Raw genomic sequence first — 20,081 nt, 5'->3', positions numbered from 1 at the left:
TATAATTGAATCTTACCTATACTAAGTCATGTAACTGTTCTATGAATGTCATCTGTATTCAAATCTAACTTGAAGTGAATTGTTTGTTTTGTGAAAATTTAAATAAACTTTTTTGTTAAAAAAAAAAAAAAAAAACTGTGAGGTCAAGAAACAAACTTGCACCCATTATGCATGCAGCCCTTCTTCAAAAAGAAGATACTAACCCACAAAAGCTAAGGGAGTGAAAGAAACAGAAAAAGAAAAGAGCAGTTCACCAAAGGCAGGTCTGATATTCCTCCACGCCCTTTTCCAGACCGCCTGAGGCTCCCTGCCCTTCTCAAGACCCCAAATTTTCCCAACTTCACCCAGAATATCGTGCACCACCACCTCAACAGAGAGGACTTTTTTCCGCAGGGTAATCTGGCACCGTGCATTCCATGTGAAGTGGCGGACAACTATACTAACTAAAAACAGTGTATCCAAATCAAAATCCCAGAATGCCCCGTACACCCACTCCGCATAACTCATGCGATAGAAAAAGGGGATGCCTAGAGCCCTCCCCACCCTTTTATACACCTCTATGTTAAAGGGACACTGCAGCAAAAAGTGGTCCATAGACTCCACTTTACCAACACACTCCGCTCTGGGACAATCCCGATCATCCACAGGAGCATATGTGAAGATTATTCCTCAGTGGCAGCATTGCTGGAACTATTTATCTGTGGACACCATCTCTGACCCAGTTCCAGTGGACCATAAGGGATATTCATACTGGATAGAGGCTCTACCCTTGCCTCCATCATAGAGGCTCTACCCTTGCCTCCATCACTCCACGTTTTTGCCCTTGGTGGCACAAAGCTTTACCGATTCTATGCTTATGGCAGTAGAATCCAACCCATCTGGTAAGCGTATTCCATCTTTTCACTTACTTTGAAAACTTCTGAGTACACCGTTGAGAAGTTGAATGTATTGCCACACGGATCACTTACTTTGATTGTGGACTTTTGTGTTTACAGCAACACGGCACTTTTGGGACATTATGTGTATGTGCACAGAGATCACTTTTCTATAGCATGAACTAGCTCATCCACTGAAATTGGTTCTGTCAAATCCATCAAAGGTAACGCACCATTTCCCAGTCCTGGAGTAGAATCCAGAAAGCTTTCCATCCTGTCCCGACAAAGGTCCTTTCTTCCCAGAAGGTCTGCGTAATATGATCTGAAGATCTCCAGGATCCCTGATCTGGACTTCACCAGGGAACCCATACTATCCCTTAGTCCTATGACCGTCTTAACTGCTATGTCTTGCTTACAGTTCTGGTAAGGATCAGGCGAGTGATATTTTCCATAATCCCTCTCCAGAACCAAGGAGGCATGCCGGTCGTATTGACACTTCCTAAGAAGAAGCTTCACCTCAGAGATCTCCCCTGGATCTCCTCCTATATGAAACAAGGCGATCAATCTTCCTCCGCAAATGCTGGTAGGCAATGTACATACCAAGCTGCTTCTTCTTACTTATGGTCTTGAAAAGTCCAATTGCCCTTTGTTTCACAAGCTCCCACCACTCTGACTTACTGCTGCAAAAGTCCAGAATAGAAACCTGTGCCTGAAAAAAATCCTCAAAGGATTGTCTTACCTCTACATCTTCCAGGAGAGCCAAATTCAGTTTCCAGGTACCCCTTCCCCTGGGTGGAGTGTCCGAGGCATTCAGAGTCACAGACAGCATACAGTGGTCAGAGAACTCCACCGCCCTCAACTCAGGAGCCGAGAAAGCAGAGTTCTCCTTTAAAAAAACCTATCTATCCTACTTTGACTATTCCCTCTCTGAAATGTGAATCCCGTGCTGCCAGGGCAGTGCTTAATATGCACATCTACCAAGCCTGCTTGTCTCACCATATCTCTAAAATAAACGCTATCGTAACCCAGCCTGTCTATGGAGCCTCTCCTGTCTTCAGGCCTAATTATGGTGTTAAAATCACCTCCAAAGACAACCTGCTGGGACATAAAAAGGAAAGGCTTGATCTCTGTGAGGAGGCATTTCCTGCCCCATTTTGACTGCGGTCCATAGATAGAGAGACGTCTATGACCATGCATCTTCCCATTTCTACCTCAATTACCTGCCGGCATGTTACCATATCGGTTTTAAAAAGGACCGCAACTCCGCTGCAGGGCTCAGCCGCAAGAGACCAAAAGGAGGGACCGCATCTCAACTCCCTTTTTGCTAGATGGACATTGGCCAAAGTATTGAGCCAGGTCTCTTGCAAAAATAAAATCTCGGCATCAAATTTGCTGGGCAAAAATAAGGCAATATCACAAGCTCTTGCAGATTTAACGCTGGTGACATTAATGGTCACCACCTTTATCGGAGTGGGAACTGCCATCAGGATAATTGGGGTAGTCGTTTCTTAACCTTTACCACACTCTCCATCACCAGAAACAGCTCTCTTCAGACTACATGACTCCCCCTCATCCATGGATGATAAAGAGAAAGACATCTCATCAGACATCTCATCACCTGACAAAACTGAAAAAGTATTACCAAGAGGAACCCCTCCTGGGTCCGATTCTGAGGAAGAAATGACAACTCTTCTTGTCTTCCTCTTCTTCTTTTTCTTCCTCCTAAACTTCTCCCACCCCTCATCATCCGAATCCCCCTCAACAGAGGGTGAGACATGGGATATGGACACATTTCCATCAGCCCCACCCCCATCCAGCACCCCCACATTCCTATGACAACGTTTGCGCTGTCGAGGGACAGGGACTGGAGGCTGAGATGGAAGATCCGCTAAACCTGCCCCCCCAGCAGCTTCTGCTAGTCTGGGGGATCTACGTACAGAAGGATTAGGGACCAGCACATGGGGGACAGACTCAGGGACCACATTACTAGGGGAAACAGAATCCGAAACAACAGATGTAACAGACACAGGAGGGACAGACTTGGGGACCACATCACTAGGGGAAACAGAATCCGAAACAAAAGGAGGAGCAACAATAGTTTTAGCGGCCTCATCCTCCTTATCAAGCCTCTGCAACTCAGCCTCCAATCCTGGCAAGTTATGTAATGCCTCTGGGCACTGACTATAAGGATGACCGAGCTTTTGGCACAATCTTTAGCCAAATGGCCCAAATCCTGGCATAGTGAGCATTTCTTACTGGTACAGGTAGATGCAAAATGGCCTTTGTCACCACATTTATTACAAAATTTAGGCTGACCCTGGTAAAAAATGGTCAGCCTATCCCTCCCCAGAAAGGCTGAACAGGGAAAGTGCTGAACAACATTGCCCAGCACCCCCAATTTTATTGACACTGTCCAGGCCCCTGTCCATATCCCATGTTCATCCAGGACCTTCCGCAGTGGAGCGAGGACCTCACCATATCGGCGTAGCCATACTATCAAATCAGCCTCTGGTATGGATTCGTTACGCACCAGGATCGTCACCGATTTTATCAGAGGCTGCCTTGAAATAACCTTTGGCACCAAACCACTCCACTGCGGAAGGCCCTTCAACCTCCTATATCGCTTCCAAAATAAATCCAGACCCTCAGGCTTTACAAAGGATAAATCAAATTCATAACCCCCCACTGGGCAAATCAAAGCAAATAAATCCAAGGCTTTAAACCCCATTTCTAAAACCAACTCAGCCACCCTCCCCCTTACTGGTGGCGTCCCCTCCCACTTCAACTGAACCACATTCCTCCTCCTGTACCCACCAACCATCCCACCACCAAGCCTCCCCAAATTGTGACCACTAATATTTACAAAATTCCCTCCACCCTCCTTGGTGCGACTCCCCAGAACAGACGCATAACTGCTCACATTTCTCCCAGCAGAAAAAACATTTGTGTGTTTTGAACCATCTGACTCATTTCTAGCAGATATCGATTGTACAAATTTGGTCTGAACAATCAATGAGTCTTTCCTCTGCTGAGCAGGGGGAGGAATGTCATTTTTATTTTGCCCAGCAATATTAACCTCTCCACCTCCACCCACCACATCCATTGCTTTATCAATATTGTCATTTTTTTCTGTCACATTCATAGTTCCTGCCGTGTCCTCACTCACTGCTGTCCCCATACACACATCACCTCCAGGCAGACTCTTCTCCTCCATCAGGACAGGACTATCAGCTGAGCAGAGTGAAGGTTCTTCTAATACAGCAACAGGTGAATCATTGCAGGAGACTTCCATGGCTGTCTCCACTTCACATGCTGCACTAGGCTGATCCCCTCCCCCACCTGCATCAATCAGCCCAGGTGAAGGTGAAACAGGCTCTTTGGAGCTGGCAGCCATCTTGCTTGTAGAACTACAGGTCTCAGCAGGAGCAGCAAAAACCATGTCCAGGGTGTTTGATGCAGATCCATCCGCATTGCTCTGTTGGTCTGATGACACCTCTGCCAGGGGTTTTCCCTCCATGTCTGCAGAGGGTTTCTCTGTAGCAGAAACTCCAATAGGCAGCTGTTTGCAGAGCTCCTTCCTCTCTGTTCCTCAGCCGGGACACCATCCACCACAGCCGGGACACCATCCACCACAGCCAGTGGGGCAGACATGTTGGAAGGAGGCAGCATGGCACACTGGGATTTTTCCACCAGTGCTGGCTCTGCCGGTCTGTAACCCCTCTGCTCATCCTCTGGGACTTCACCAACAGACCTGTCTGCCCTTAGGGGTGACTCCATCTGTTGGATGAACTTTAGGGTGCCACTCTCAACCCCCTGGCTGGTTGCTGCTGGCGATTCCCCGGCCTGACATGGGGGAAGAGGTGCAGAGGCAGATGAAGCCGGGTTGTCTGTTACCTGCGGCTGCTGATCCTCAGAACTCACCGATGTTTGGCTGGCAAATTTTCTTTCACTGTTAAACTTTTCTGCAAAAGCTCCACTTCTGTCTTTTAATTGCTCCAAAAATAAAGATTGTTTCTTTACCTTCTCCTCCAGCTGCTGTAACTCTGGCTTCATGGCCAAACGATTCTTACTCCAGGCCTGGAAATACTTGGCCCTGAAGTTTTTATGTTCAGCTTTTACACATTTAAGTTTCTCCTCAGCTCTTACAATTGCTCGAAAGCGTTCAATGATCTTCTGTCTGTAGACATCCACATTCTCACCAGGGCCTGGACCCACAGTCAGATCCTCCACCTCCTCCTCCTCACTAGGCCCCGTATCATCAGGGGAATCCCTCCCAGGGCCTCCCCCAGGATCAGGCATTATTCCTGGGCCAAGCTAGCAGGCAAGGCCCAGGCTTGAAAAAGGCTGGTTCTCACAGAGAGCTCTTTGGGTGTGTCCTCCTCCTCCTTCACACTAACCACCAATGTAAGGACATTCTTCCCACTGATCACCAATGTAAGGGGCATTCTTCTCACTGACCACCAATGTAAAGAACATTCTTCCCACTGATCACCAATGTAAGGGGCATTCTTCCCACTGATCACCAATGTAAGGGGCATTCTTCCCACCGATCACCAATGTAAGGAGCATTCTTCCCACCGATCACCAATGTAAGGAGCATTCTTCCCACCGATCACCAATGTAAGGAACATTTTTCCCTCTGATCACCAATGTAAGGAGCATTCTTCTCACTGATCACCAATGTAAGGGGCATTCTTCCCACTGATCACCAATGTAAGGAACATTCTTCCAACTGATCACCAATGTAAGGAACATTCTTCCCACTGATCACCAATGTAAGGAGCATTCTTCCCACTGATCACCAATGTAAGGAACATTCTTCTCACTGATCACCAATGTAAGGAACATTCTTCCCACCGATCACCAATGTAAGGAACATTTTTCCCTCTGATCACCAATGTAAGGAGCATTCTTTTCACTGTATCACCAATGTAAGGAACATTCTTCCCGCTGATCACCAATGTAAGGAACATTCTTCCAGCTGATCACCAATGTAAGGAGCATTCTTCTCGCTGATCACCAATGTAAGGAACATTCTTCTCACTGACCACCAATGTAAGGAACATTCTTTCCACTGATCACCAATGTAAGGAGCATTCTTCCCACTGATCACTAGGGATGAGCCGAACACCCCCCGGTTCGGTTCGCACCAGAACCTGCGAACGGACCGAAAGTTCGCACGAACGTTAGAACCCCATTGACGTCTATGGGACTCGAACGTTCGAAATCAAAAGTGCTCATTTTAAAGGCTAATTTGCATGGTATTGTCCTAAAAAGGGTTTGGTGACCCGGGTCCTACCCCAGGGGACATGTATCAATGCAAAAAAACTTTTAAAAAACGGCCGTTTTTTCGGGAGCAGTGATTTTAATGATGCTTAAAGTAAAAAAAAAAAAGTGAAATATATATCGTACCTGAGGGGTGTCTATAGTATGCCTGTAAAGTGGCGCGTGTTTCCTGTGTTTAGAACAGTCCCTGCACCAAATGTCATTTTTAAAGGAAAAAATCTCATTTAAAACTGCTTGCGGGTTTAATGTAATGTCGGGTCCTGGCAATATGGATGAAAATCAGTGAGACAAACGGCATGGGTACCCCCCAGTCCATTACCAGGCCCTTTGGGTCTTGTATGGATATTAAGGGGAACCCCGCACCCAAATTAAAATAAGGAAAGGTGTGGGGCCACCAGGCCCTATATACTCTGAACAGCAGTATACAGGCGGTGCAAACAAGACAGGGACTGTAGGTTTGTTGTTAAGTAGAATCTCTTTGTAATTTTGAACGGGTACATTTTTAACGTGTTTAGCTCCAGCCAAAAAATCTTTTTTAAGCTTTTTGGAAAACATAGGGAAGGGTTATCACCCCTGTGACATTTGTTTTGCTGTCTTTCCTCCTCTTCAGAAGATTTCACCTCACTTTTTGTCCCAATGAAAAATGTTTTTTGAAAATGTGGGTTTTTTTGTGGAACAAGGATTGGAAAGCATCAGTGGAAAGGAGAAATTGTTTTTCCCATATTAACTCTTACAGTAGAGAATTTCCCTTCCTAGGGGTAGATTTATTCTCACTTCCTGTTGTCTCCTTCCGTTTGCAAGTAGGAGTCGTTTGTAAGTTAGTTGTTTGAAAGTAGGGTCCTGCCCTATATACTCAGCAGAAATTTGAGCCTTAGGTGTTGCTGTGGCCAAAACACTGTAAGCCCTCACAGGGCCCTGCTGTGAAATATTAGATCAAGAATTGTAATTACATGCCCCTGTTGAACAGGAGCTGAAAAATTAGGCCTTAGGCACTGGTGCCACAACACTGCAACCCCTCACAGACACTCTAGTTGGAATGCAGGAACGAGCCCTGCTGCAAAGTATTGCATCAAAAATTGTAATTACACGCCCCTGTTAAACAAGGGCTGAAAAATTGGGCCTTAGGCACTGGTGCTGGTGCTACAACACTGCAACCCCTCACAGACACTCTAGTTGGAACGCAGGAACGAGCCCTGCTGCAAAGTATTGCATCAAAAATTGTAATTACACGCCCCTGTTAAACAGGGGCAGAAAAAATGGGCCTTAGGCACTGGTGCTGGTGCCACAACACTGCAACCCCTCACAGACACTCTAGTTGGAACGCAGGAATGAGCCCTGCTGCAAAGTATTGCATCAAAAATTGTAATTACACGCCCCTGTTAAACAGGGGCAGAAAAAATGGGCCTTAGGCACTGGTGCTGGTGCCACAACACTGCAACCCCTCACAGACACTCTAGTTGGAACGCAGGAACGAGCCCTGCTGCAAAGTATTGCATCAAAAATTGTAATTACACGCCCCTGTTAAACAGGGGCAGAAAAAATGGGCCTTAGGCACTGGTGCTGGTGCCACAACACTGCAACCCCTCACAGACACTCTAGTTGGAAAGCAGGAACGAGCCCTGCTGCAAAGTATTACATCAAAAATTGTAATTACACGCCCCTGTTAAACAGGGGCTGAAAAATTGTGCCTTAGGCACTGGTGGTGGCGCCCAGAACCAAAAATGTTCTTACAAGCTATCAGCGTGATGATTGAGGAGGAAGAGGATAATTACTCAGGGATAGTCACTCAGCATCAGCATAGGCAGTCTTTGAAGGGATCTGAGATGTCAAAAAAAATTATTCGGTTACATCAGCATCAGGTGCTTGGTAGCTGGTGGTGATCCAAGACTGATTCATTTTTATGAAGGTCAGTCGATCGACCGAGTCAGTGGACAGACGCACCCTGTGATCGGTTACCACACCTCCAGCAGCACTAAATGTGCGTTCCGAAAGAACGCTGGATGCAGGACAGGCCAGTAGCTCAATTGCATACTGTGCAAGCTCTGGCCAGTGATCCATCCTCAAGACCCAGTAACCCAGAGGATTTTCGGTGGGAAAGGTGTCCAAGTCTGATCTTGCCCCTAGGTATTCCTGCACCATGTAAAACAGACGCTGGCGATGGTTGCTGGAACCGATCATACCTTGGGGCTGCGGACCAAAAAATTGTCTGGACGCATCGGTCAGACGGCCACCTTCTCCACCGCTCCTTCTTTGACTGACCGAAGCCTCAGCAACACGTTGTCCAGAAACAGGAGTTTGTAACCTCCCAGTCTATGGGAACGCGTTGCACAGACCTTTCTGCAAGGCCTCCCAAAGATGTTTCATCCTCTGCTCCCTCTGCGATGGCAAGATAAGGTCCGCAACCTTACCCTTGTAACGTGGATCAAGGAGGGTTGCCAGCCAGTATTGGTCCTTCTCCTTGATACCACGAATACAAGGATCCTTATGCAGGCTTTGCAGGATCAGGGAGGCCATGCAGCGTAGGTTTGCTGAGGCATTCGGTCCGGAGTCCTCTGGGTCACTAAGGACGACATGGTCCACAGCCACCTCCTCCCAGCCACGTACAAGTCCATGTGTTTCTTGGGACTGATCCCTTAAAGACTGCTGCTGATGCTGAGTGCCAGGCTCCACCTCCATACTGACACAATCTTCCTCCTCCTCCTCCTCCTCCTCCTCCTCCTCTTCCTGTGTGATTGGCGGGCACGCAGGAACACTGTCTGGATAAAGGGGGCCTTGAGAGCTAAGGAAGTCCTCCTCTTCCTGCCTCTGTTCTGCCTCAAGTGCCCTGTCCATTATTCCACGCAGCGTGTGCTCCAACAGGTGGACAAGGGGGACAGTGTCACTGATGCATGCACTGTCACTGCTCACCATCCTCGTGACCTCCTCAAATGGTGACAGGACAGTGCATGCATCCCTTATCATGGCCCACTGGCGTGGGGAAAACAAAAAAAAAAGTTCCCCTGACCCTGTCCTGGTGCCATAGTCGCACAGGTACTCATTGATGGCCCTCTGCTGCGTGTGCAGCCGCTGCAGCATGGCCAATGTTGAGTTCCACCTGGTGGGCATGTCACAGATTAGGCGGTTCTTGGGCAGGTTAAACTCCTTTTGGAGGTCCGTCAGCCGAGCACTGGCATTATATGACCGGCGGAAATGCACACAGACTTTCCTGGCCTGCCTCAGGACATCCTGTAAGCCCGGGTACCTGCCCAAGAACCGCTGCACCACCAAGTTAAGGACATGAGCCAAACAGGGCACATGGGTCATTTGTCCCTGTCAGAGGGCAGAGAGGAGGTTGGTGCCATTGTCGCAAACCACCATTCCTGCCTTAAGTTGGCGTGGCGTCAACCACCTCTGAACCTGCCCCTGCAGAGCTGACAGAACCTCTGCCCCAGTGTGGCTCCTGTCCCCCAAGCACACCAGCTCAAGCACCGCATGGCATCTTTTGGCCTGCGTACTTGCGTAGCCCCTTGAACGACTACGGAGCACCGCTGGTTCCGAGGAAGAGGCCATGGAGGAAGAAGAAGAGGAGGGGGTGGAGGAGAGAGGTGTGTCACAATCATTAGCATTTTGGAGGCGTGGTGGCGGAACAACCTCCAACACTACTGCACCTTGTCCTGCATCCTTCCCAGCTGCCAGCAGAGTCACCCAATGCGCCGTGAAACTTAGGTAACGTCCCTGTCCATGCCTGCTGGACCATGAGTCAGCGGTAATATGCACCTTACCGCTGACCGCCCTGTCCAGCGAGGCATGGACATTGCCTTCCACATGCTGGTAGAGAGCCGGAATCGCCTTCCGTGAGAAAAAGTGGCGTTTGAGTACCTACCACTGAGGAACCGCACATTCCACAAACTCACGGAAGGGGGCAGAGTCTATCAACTGAAAAGGCAGCAGTTGAAGTGCTAGCAATTTTGCCAAGCTAGCATTCAACCGCTGGGTATGTGGATGGCTGGGATCAAACTTCTTTCGGCGGTGCAGCAGCTGGGGCAGGGAAATTTGCCTGGTACAATCTGACGTCGGTGTACCAAAATCAGATTGCCCACAAGTACTTGGCTGTGACACACCTAATTCTACACCTTCATTCCTCTCAGTGCAGGTCTCAGAGAGGACTGAAGGTCTAGTGGGGTTGGAAATCTCAGCTGATGAGGAGCAAAGAGAGGTCCTCTTTGTTCTTTGGTGTGGGTCTTTTAGATACGCTTGCCAACGAACTGCATGGCAGGTCAACATATGTCTGGTCAAGCATGTGGTACCCAAGCGGGAGATGTTTTGGCCACGCGAGATATGCTTGAGACATATGTTGCAAATAGCAGCGGTGCGATCTGATGCACTCGTCTCAAAAAAGGCCCACACCAAAGAACTTTTTGAATAACGCGCAGAGACTGCAGCGCCCTGCACATGTGGAGCTTTGGGGTGTGATGCAGTCAATGTGCTGCCCTTAGGCTGGCAACTGGAGGGCATCCTGCCTCGTTGGTGATGTGCCGCCTCCTCCTCCTCCTCTCTCCTATCAGGCACCCATGTTGAGTCAGTGACCTCATCATCCCCTCCCTCCTCATCACTGGAGCAAACCTGGCAGTATGCTGCAGCAGGGGGAGCATGACTGCCAGATTGCTGTCCTTCTTGGGCACCCCCTCTGTCCGTGCTCGTGTTACTGCCTTCATCGAGCTCAGTATCACCATCAGAGCCTTCCAAACGCTGGGCATCCTCCTGGAGCATGTACCCAACACTGTGGTCAAACAGTTCGAGGGACTCCTCAGGAGGACATGGTGGGGCTAGGGAAGGAGTCACTGATGACACTGAGCCGAGGGAAGAGGCCGCTGCTTTGCCAGACAAAGTACCCTGGGCATGGGTGAGAGAGGATGAGGAGGATGAGGACGGCTTGGTCATCCACTCGACCAAGTCTTCCACATGTTGCGGCTCAACATGGCCAGCTGCCGAAAAAAAGGCCAAGCGTGTCCCATGGCCACGTGCTGATGAGGATGCACCGTCTCCACGACCAGCACTAGACACAGAGCCTGCTTGCCCTCTCTTATTGGCTTGTGACTGTCTGCCTCTCCTTCTTGGCCTTCCAGACATACTAATGGCCTGTAGCTGCACTAAGCTGGGATATATATATATATATATATATATGTACTGATACTGCAGCTAGCAAAATCAACTGCCTGCCTGTAGTATGAGAACACCACCAACCTTCTACAGGTAGCTTTAGCTGAACACTGTGAGGTGGACGCACCCCACTAACTTGTAGGTTTAGCAGAACACTGTGAGCAGGACGCACTGCACTAACTGTAAATAGTCTAGCTGCCTGACTGTGGTACTAATAGGATCAAAAGAACACAAGCAATTTTCTTCAGGTAGCTGTATTTACTTTAACAAGACAAGCCTGCCTGTCAGTAAGAAGATAACAGAAACGGATCTAGCTGAACACTGTGAGCAGGATGCACCCCACTAGCTTGTAGGTTTAGCTGAACACTGTGAGGTGGACGCACCCCATTAACTTGTAGGTTTAGCTGAACACTGTGAGCAGGACGCACCCCACTAACTTTTAGGTTTAGCAGAACACTGTGAGCAGGACGCACTGCACTAACTGTAAATAGTCTAGCTGCCTGACTGTGGTACTAATAGGATCAAAAGAACACCAGCAATTTTCTTCAGGTAGCTGTATTTACTGTAACAAGACAAGCCTGCCTGTCAGTAAGAAGATAACAGAAACGGATCTAGCTGAACACTGTGAGCAGGACGCACCCCACTAGCTTGTAGGTTTAGCTGAACACTGTGAGGTGGACGCACCCCACTAACTTGTAGGTTTAGCTGAACACTGTGAGCAGGACGCACCTCACTAACTTTTAGGTTTAGCAGAACACTGTGAGCAGGACGCACTGCACTAACTGTAAATAGTCTAGCTGCCTGACTGTGGTACTAATAGGATCAAAAGAACACAAGCAATTTTCTTCAGGTAGCTGTATTTACTGTAACAAGACAAGCCTGCCTGTCAGTAAGAAGATAACAGAAATGGATCTAGCTGAACACTGTGAGCAGGACGCACCCCACTAACTTGTAGGTTTAGCAGAACACTGTGAGCAGGACGCTCTGCACTAAATGTAAATAGTCTAGCTGCCTGACTGTGGTACTAATAGGATCAAAAGAACACCAGTAATTTTCTTCAAAATACTGTAACAAGACAAGCCTGCCTGTCAGTAAGAAGATAACAGGAACGGATCTAGCTGAACACTGTGAGCAGGACGCACTGCACTAAATGTAAATAGTCTAGAAGATAACAGGAACGGATCTAGCTAAACTGAATACAGTGTATATATATATATATATATATATGCAACACCTGGGATGCATATATATACACAATACACTTTAAGTGCAGCTAACTGACTGACTGTCCTGCCTAATCTAGCTAACTCAAATGAAATGACACTGTCTCTCTCTCTCTATATTTCTCAGCACACCGGAACACACTGCACAGGGCCGCCGTGCAGGCGGCCTTATATAGTGTGGGGCGTGTACTAAATCCCCTGAGCCATAATTGGCCAAAGCCTCCTTGGCTTTGGCCAATTACGGCTCTCTGTTAAGGCGGCGCTGTGATTGGCCAAGCATGCGGGTCATAGTGCATGCTTGGCCAATCATCAGCAAGCAATGCACTGCGATGCCGCAGTGAATTATGGGCCGTGACGCGCCACACGAATTTGGCGCGAACGGCCCATATCGTTCGCAATTCGACGAATGATCGAACAGCCGATGTTCGAGTCGAACATGGGTTCGACTCGAACACGAAGCTCATCCCTACTGATCACCAATGTAAGGAACATTCTTCTCACTGATCACCAATGTAAAGAACATTCTTCCCACTGATCACCAATGTAAGGGGCATTCTTCCCACCGATCACCAATGTAAGGAACATTCTTCCCACTGATCACCAATGTAAGGGGTATTCTTCTCACTGATCACCAATGTAAGTGTAGCGCCCTGCTCCTGAAGAGCAGACGCTATTCTTTTGAAATTTAAGTTAGTTGAAGCTACAGTTTGGCTCAGCTTATTATTACCTAAATGTAATGGTTTCTGTACCAGTTTGGCTGGACTGTGCAGATTTCCATCCGACCATGGGTGGTGCTGTCACTATTGGTGGATGTTGTAAATACAGTCTGGTTGAACATATTGAATACTCTTTGTTCAGAAACTATTCGGTGGGAGTGGTTCATCCGCCAGGCATTCTGGGCAGGGGTATTTAAGGGACAGACACCGTGTGGAAGGAATTGGCGCTTCCTGACCTCATGGCCCTCTTGGCCTGGGGAACTGCTGTTGCTTAAAGTTCTGCCTTGAGGTTGGCGGACCCAAGGCCCTGCTACTAGAAGAAGGATCAGAGTTTTAGTGGCCTACTGCTCCATAGGTTAAATTATTTGGAGGGAACTGAAACAAATACATATGAAAAAAAGTCCATCATAGTCATAGATGTACATATATTTGGAGTCCACTATCTTAAGTATAGGGTTGCTAAATATCGATCATGGTGCAAGAAATCAACAGGCAGTGGTAAACCGGGACTGTTGGACGTATCTGTATTCAAAAATAGGGTTCTTCCCTTGGAGTGGTGACTTTGGCCCAAAGCCCCCAGCAGAAGCCTTTGGAGGTGAAACGCGTCGGGTTCCTGTGGATTTTACCCTTACCATCACCTACTGCGCATACTTTTAACCTTGTGACTTTTTTATTTTTTTGAGCCTAGTTTTTACTGCCCAAAAAAATTTTTGTATTCTGTCGAAAAAAAAATTTTTTATCTAATAAATGTCGTCACGTTTGTGAAAGATTTACACCATGTGGAAGTTTCTCTTTTTTCCTGGTTCCACCTACCCAAATGGTGCTGGCTACTGAGAAACAGACTTCCTTTACTTGAAGACTTCGGGTGACCCCGGCTCCCAGCTGCCTCCTACCAAGGACGTACCATCAGATGACTTCTGGGATAACCGACTGACGTGCCTCCTAGGGATACTCCACCCGGGAACAACACACGGCTTCACAGCTCCATACCGTTTGACGGTACAAAGCTCGTTAGACTCACCGCCGAGGGCCTGTGAGTCCACCTGATCCGGTAAGGGCATTATATACCTGTTTTCTTTGGGCCAAAGTCACCACTCCAAGGGAAGAACCCTATTTTTGAATACAGATACGTCCAACAGTCCCGGTTTACCACTGCCTGTTGATTTCTTGCACTATGATCGATATTTAGCAACCCTATACTTAAGATAGTGGACTCCAAATATATGTACATCTATGACTATGATGGACTTTTTTTCATATGTATTTGTTTCAGTTCCCTCCAAATAATTTAACATTTGGGACACATCATTGCACTAACCTTGATAATACTTTGTTCTTTTTTATATTTTGTTGATGTATAACTAGAATCCGGAGCTTCACCTCCAGAGACCAGCCTGATAGATGTTCCTCATTTTTTCACGTTATACAACATTTACTCCCTATATTTGTTATTTAGTACACATACACAGATATATTGCTGTACTTTTTTCTTTTCAGGTTACATTCACTTATGGGGAAGTGTGAGTAGGGAAAGTGATATCTCCCTCTCTCCGAACCCCTCTATTTCTTCCTTATGTATATGCACCCTAAAGGGTTATTATTACTTTCTATGGAATATCACTTCTAGCGCCACACTATATATTTTTATATTTTCTCACATTTACACAGGTCAAGTTGTTGTGTTGGCTGCTTTTTCTTTTGAGAATTGGCTCAAATCTTTTCTGTACATACATGCTCCATAGGATGGTCTCTTTGTTTTCTGGCCTGCGGGAAGAACAAGGGATTGCAGTGACCAGCCCATCACCTCGGGTGGAAACCCTACAACTACTAGCGGGACTTTGTCTAAAAATACCGGTCCGTCCGGAGCAAATAAAACATCTCTCTTTGCCATGGTACACAAGTCCCCGGTTTCATGTGTGCCTTCTGGTTTGGGAAGTTTCCGTTCTTTGCCAAGGCTCGCCTGATCTCAACGGCTGTTAAATAAGCGAGTGGCCACAGAATATGGACTTGAATTCCCGTACGTTCCTAGGGATATCATGCAAGAGATTGAGGAGAACAGAGAGAGCTGGTATAGTGAAGACATTTGGGACTATTTGAAAGTACCAAAGCCCTTTAGGAAGCCAGGATGTTCTTCTGTGATGGATGATCGATTTGCCAGATGCCTGTTGCATTGGAGCTATGGGAGACACATATATGCGGATAAAGTTGTTATCTGTCGGCCGGGAAAAGATAACATCGTATACTTCATCACCACAGTAGATGCACAAGGGAAAGCTGTGACTTTGCCTGATCCCCGGTTTTATTAGTGATCGATTATGGTAACTGTTTCTGTTGGTGACAGCCTAAGAAGAAAACTTTCTTTTCCTTTCTTCAATGCAAGGACTATGGGGAATAATTAGTGTCAGTTGATAGAGAAATTGCATGTCAAGGTTTTTGAACTCTTTTAACACTTGCCTAAAAATATGTGCATTCCAACGACTTCTGCCACTAGGTGGTAGCAGTTTGCCCAACAAGGTCAAACTTTCTGCATTTAGAAAAAAAATATATACCGTATTTATCGGCGTATAACACGCACTTTTTTCCCCTTAAAATCAGGGAAAATCATAGGTGCGTGTTATACGCCAATCCCCACTGTCTGTGTGCCAAAAAAGAGCGAGCGCCGCCAAAAAAGAGCGAGCACCGCGAAAAAACGAGCGCCGCCGGAAAAAAACGAGCGCCGCCGAAAAAAGACCAGGCCGATTGCTCGGCTCCACTCGCAGTCACGCCGTCCCGCCTCCCTGCTGTCTCTGAGAGGATGAGGAGCGAGTGCTGCCGAAAAGGACTGAGCCGAGTGCTCAGCTCCACTCGCAGTCCCGCCCAGCTCCTTTGATGGACATAACACTCCGTCCAATGGCAGGACTGGGCGGGACTGCGAGTGGAGCCGAGACGAGTACACAGTATACTCGGCTCGGTCTTTTTCGGAAGCGATCGCTTCTCATCCTCAGCAGGGAGGCGGGGCGGCGTGACGAGCCGAGTACACAGGCTCTGTCTATCTCAGCAGCAGATTTAAATGGCGCAAACGGCACATGGCATTGGGCAAGGCTGCACTGGGCAAGGCTGCATTGGGCAAGACTGCACTGGGCAAGGCTGCACTGGGCAAGGCTGCACTGGGCAAGACTGCACTGGGCAAGGCTGCATATGACAATGGGCAAGGCTAAAAATGGCACTTAGCAAGGCTGCAAACGGCACTGGGCAAGCTGCAAATGGACACTGATCATTATGCAATGATGGACAAGGCTACAGATGAACACTGATGAGGCTGCATTGATGGGCATTTAAATGTAAGGTTTTTTTTTTCCTTAAACTTCCCTCATAAAAGTTTTTTTTCCTTAAAATGCCCTCCTAAACTTGGGGTGCGTGTTATACGCCGATAAATACGGTATATAATGGTAAATATAGTACATGGCGAGAAAGAAAATTTCATTTTCCAGGAAATGGGGTTTTGCTTCTTGCAAGGAAGGTACTGACTTTTATATTATTGTTTTGTTTTGTGTGTTTTATTTCAGATTTGACAGGATCTTCTAGCAAACAATTGCAGAGTGGGTGGTACAGATAGCTAGATAGGTCATGGGAAGCTGTGTGAAGTTGGCACCCCATGTTTGTAAAACCTGAATAAAAATATACCATTCGTTTGTGCCGCGTTTGTGCTGATTTGTGCCGCAAAAATGAGCGTTTGTGCCGGTTCGGTTTCTGAGATATTAAACATTCAATTTAATGCAAGCCCCGCCCACTTTGCACCCCATGTCCCTGAATTTTAAAAAACAAAGGTGCCATTCGTTTGTGCCGCGTTTGTGCTGGTTTGTGCCGCAAAAATAAACGTTTGTGCCGCTTTGGTTGCGGAGATATTGTGCGTTATAGTTGCTGTAACCCCGCCCATTTTGCACCCCATGTTCCTGAATTTTAAAAACAAACGTGCCATTCGTTTGTGCCGCGTTTGTGCTGGTTTGTGCCGCAAAAATAAACGTTTGTGCCGCTTTGGTTGCGGAGATATTGTGCGTTATAGTTGCTGTAACCCCGCCCATTTTGCACCCCATGTTCCTGAATTTTAAAAACAAACGTGCCATTAGTTTGTGCCGCGTTTGTGCTGGTTTGTGCCGCAAAACTAAACGTTTGTGCCGCTTTGGTTGAGGAGATATTGAGCGTTATAGTTGCTGTAACCCCTTCCATTTTGCACCCCATGTTCCTGAATTTTAAAAACAAACGCGCCATTCGTTTGTGCCGCGTTTGTGCTGGTTTGTGCCGCAAAAATAAATGTTTGTGCCGCTTTGGTTGCAGAGATATTGTGCGTTATAGTTGCTGTAACCCCGCCCATTTTGCACCCCATGTCCCTGAATTTTAAAAACAAACGTGCCATTCGTTTGTGCCGCGTTTGTGCTGGTTTGTGCCGCAAAAATAAACGTTTGTGCTGCTTTGGTTGCGGAGATATTGTGCGTTATAGTTGCTGTAACCCCGCCCATTTTGCACCCCATGTTCCTGAATTTTAAAAACAAACGCGCCATTCGTTTGTGCCACGTTTGTGCTGGTTTGTGCCGCAAAAATAAACGTTTGTGCCGCTTTGGTTGCGGAGATATTGTGCGTTATAGTTGCTGTAACCCCGCCCATTTTGCACCCCATGTTCCTGAATTTTAAAAACAAACGTGCCATTAGTTTGTGCCGCGTTTGTGCTGGTTTGTGCCGCAAAAATAAACGTTTGTGCCGCTTTGGTTGCGGAGATATTGTGCGTTATAGTTGCTGTAACCCCGCCCATTTTGCACCCCATGTTCCTGAATTTTAAAAACAAACATGCCATTAGTTTGTGCCGCGTTTGTGCTGGTTTGTGCCGCAAAAATAAACGTTTGTGCCGCTTTGGTTGCGGAGATATTGTGTGTTATAGTTGCTGTAACCCCGCCCATTTTGCACCCCATGTTCCTGAATTTTAAAAACAAACGCGCCATTCGTTTGTGCCGCGTTTGTGCTGGTTTGTGCCGCAAAAATAAACGTTTGTGCCGCTTTGGTTGCGGAGATATTGTGTGTTATAGTTGCTGTAACCCCGCCCATTTTGCACCCCATGTTCCTGAATTTTAAAAACAAACGTGCCATTCGTTTGTGCCGCGTTTGTGCCGCAAAAATAAACGTTTGTGCCGCTTTGGTTGCGGAGATATTGTGCGTTATAGTTGCTGTAACCCCGCCCATTTTGCACCCCATGTTCCTGAATTTTAAAAACAAACGCGCCATTCGTTTGTGCCGCGTTTGTGCTGGTTTGTGCCGCAAAATAAACGTTTGTGCCGCTTTGGTTGCGGAGATATTGTGTGTTATAGTTGCTGTAACCCCGCCCATTTTGCACCCCATGTTCCTGAATTTTAAAAACAAACGCGCCATTCGTTTGTGCCGCGTTTGTGCTGGTTTGTGCCGCAAAAATAAACGTTTGTGCCGCTTTGGTTGCGGAGATATTGTGTGTTATAGTTGCTGTAACCCCGCCCATTTTGCACCCCATGTTCCTGAATTTTAAAAACAAACGTGCCATTCGTTTGTGCCGCGTTTGTGCTGGTTTGTGCCGCAAAAATAAACGTTTGTGCCGCTTTGGTTGCGGAGATATTGTGCGTTATAGTTGCTGTAACCCCGCCCATTTTGCACCCCATGTTCCTGAATTTTAAAAACAAACACGCCATTCGTTTGTGCCGCGTTTGTGCTGGTTTGTGCCGCAAAAATAAATGTTTGTGCCGCTTTGGTTGCGGAGATATTGTGCGTTATAGTTGCTGTAACCCCGCCCATTTTGCACCCCATGTTCCTGAATTTTAAAAACAAACGCACCATTCGTTTGTGCCGCGTTTGTGCTGGTTTGTGCCGCAAAAATAAAAGTTTGTGCCGATTTGGTTGCGGAGATATTGTGCGTTATAGTTGCTGTAACCCCGCCCATTTTGCACACCATGTTCCTGAATTTTAAAAACAAACGCACCATTCGTTTGTGCCGCGTTTGTGCTGGTTTGTGCCGCAAAAATAAACGTTTGTGCCGCTTTGGTTGCGGAGATATTGTGCGTTATAGTTGCTGTAACCCCACCCATTTTGCACCCCATGTTCCTGAATTTTAAAAACAAATGTGCCATTCGTTTGTGCCGCGTTTGTGCTGGTTTGTGCCACAAAAATAAAACTTTGTGCCGCTTTGGTTGCGGAGATATTGTGCGTTATAGTTGCTGTAACCCCGCCCATTTTGCACCCCATGTTCCTGAATTTTAAAAACAAATGCACCATTTGTTTGTGCCGGGTTTGTTCTGGTTTGTGCCGCAAAAATAAACGTTTGTGCCGCTTTTGTTGCGGAGATATTGTGCGTTATATTTGCTGCAACCCCACCCACTTTGCACCCCATGTTCCTGAATTTTAAAAAACAAATGTGCCATTTGTTTGTGCCGCGTTTGTGCTGGTTTGTGCCGCAAAAATAAACGTTTGTGCCGCTTTGGTTGCGGAGATATTGTGCGTTATAGTTGCTGTAACCCTGCCCATTTTGCACCCCATGTTCCTGAATTTTAAAAACAAACGTGCCATTCGTTTGTGCCGAGTTTGTGCTGGTTTGTGCCGCAAAAATAAACGTTTGTGCCGCTTTGGTTGCGGAGATATTGTGCGTTATAGTTGCTGTAACCCTGCCCATTTTGCACCCCATGTTCCTGAATTTTAAAAACAAACGTGCCATTCGTTTGTGCCGAGTTTGTGCTGGTTTGTGCAGCAAAAATAAACGTTTGTGCCGCTTTGGTTGCGGAGATATTGTGCGTTATAGTTGCTGTAACCCCGCCCATTTTGCACCCCATATCCCTGAATTTTAAAAACAAACG

This window comes from Aquarana catesbeiana, linkage group LG05 (genome assembly GCF_042186555.1).
Source record: "Aquarana catesbeiana isolate 2022-GZ linkage group LG05, ASM4218655v1, whole genome shotgun sequence".
Classification (NCBI taxonomy): domain Eukaryota; kingdom Metazoa; phylum Chordata; class Amphibia; order Anura; family Ranidae; genus Aquarana; species Aquarana catesbeiana.
Note: the sequence above shows the minus strand (reverse complement) of the source record.